This window comes from Meleagris gallopavo, chromosome 4, assembly GCF_000146605.3.
Source record: "Meleagris gallopavo isolate NT-WF06-2002-E0010 breed Aviagen turkey brand Nicholas breeding stock chromosome 4, Turkey_5.1, whole genome shotgun sequence".
NCBI classification, from domain to species: Eukaryota; Metazoa; Chordata; class Aves; order Galliformes; family Phasianidae; genus Meleagris; species Meleagris gallopavo.
In genome coordinates this window covers 13,787,842-13,789,242 of record NC_015014.2, presented here as the reverse complement: position 1 = coordinate 13,789,242, position 1,401 = coordinate 13,787,842, and positions in this window count along the sequence as shown.

Here is a 1,401-nt window from a genome sequence, read left to right as displayed (position 1 = left end):
TGCGGCCCGGGCTCGTCGCCCTCCGGCTGCGGCGTGGTCGAGCTCCTCCGCTGATGATGGAGAAGTACCAGGTGCTGGGCCTGATCGGGGAAGGCAGCTACGGGGTGGTGAGCAGGTGCAGGAATAAGGAGAGCGGGCAGGTGGTGGCTGTCAAAAAGTTCCTGGAGAGCGAGGACAACGCGGCCGTGAGGAAGATCGCCGTGCGGGAGATCAAACTGCTGAAGGTGAGCGGGCCGAGGGAAGGCTGCGCTTCGGTCGGGTGAGGCTGATCCGTCTGGGACTGCTTTGTGTCAGCGTTCACTGTAATGACCGAATCCCGAGTCAAGGAGGCAAACGTCTTCTCCTAGCAGAACGTTCGGCCGTGTGTCTGTGATCCAAGTGTTGGTGTGATGGAGGTGCTTCAAACCTTCCCATAGCGACCGGCAGGCTCTGGGGAGAGCACTGCCTGCTGAGACTGCTGCGGTGTCCTTCACAGTGCGATGCTTAGGAGAAGGTGCAGGGCGAGCATGAATTTCACACGCTGGGTTGGGTTTGAAAGCTATTTTAAAAGGGTTACGCTGCATGTCAGCACAAATAACAAAGCCCAAACCAAAGGAGACTTGATCCGTTTCTCTCTGTGTTCCCACAGGCAGCTAAGCTGCGGTACGTTCTCTTAGCCTACAGCTGCAGCCTTGCACAGCTGCTGTCCCTCTGGCTAAGTGCTGCTGGCCCAGCTTGGCTAGAAGTACATTTACGTGCCCAAATTCAGCAGGTAAAGGCACAAGGAAATGAGCTACGAGGTCTCCGTTCCCTCCTGGTGGGGACTCTGCCTTGTGCACCACAGGCAGTACTTTGCTGCTGTTGATTATGTTGAGTTTATAAAAGCTGCATGTAAGCAGTGACCTGACTGGCTGACAGCAGACCTAAGCAGACTGGATCCCAGCACCATTTGCTAATGCTGGGTTTCTATGGCACTTTACTGGCAGGTTTGAGCTACCTGCAAGTGGCTGGGGGAGGGCGAGCTCCACGCTCACTGACGCTTATGGGTCAGTGGTTAGGCTGCAGCCAGCTGACATTATGGCTCCCGCTGTGAGTGTGTAATTTTTCTGTCATCAGCTGTGGGTGTTTTATGCTTACCTATGTGTCCAGTCATGCTTCTGCCTGGTGGCTTCTTGTCAGTGGCCCTACGTGGTGGCAAGCTGTGCAGTCTATTGTGTGGGTTAGTTCATTAAGGGTTCTTTGCAGGCTGAAGGTACTCTGGAAAAAATACCTGGGAGCTTCAGGCAGACAAGGCTTTTGTGTGTGTGCTCTTCAGTGCTTTGTCAAGTGGCCTCCCTGCTCCCTCTCTTGGCTCTGTTTTTTATAGGAGACTTTTGTGTGTTCCTGTTGCTTCACTGCATTTTTTTTTTTTGTTATGTTTTT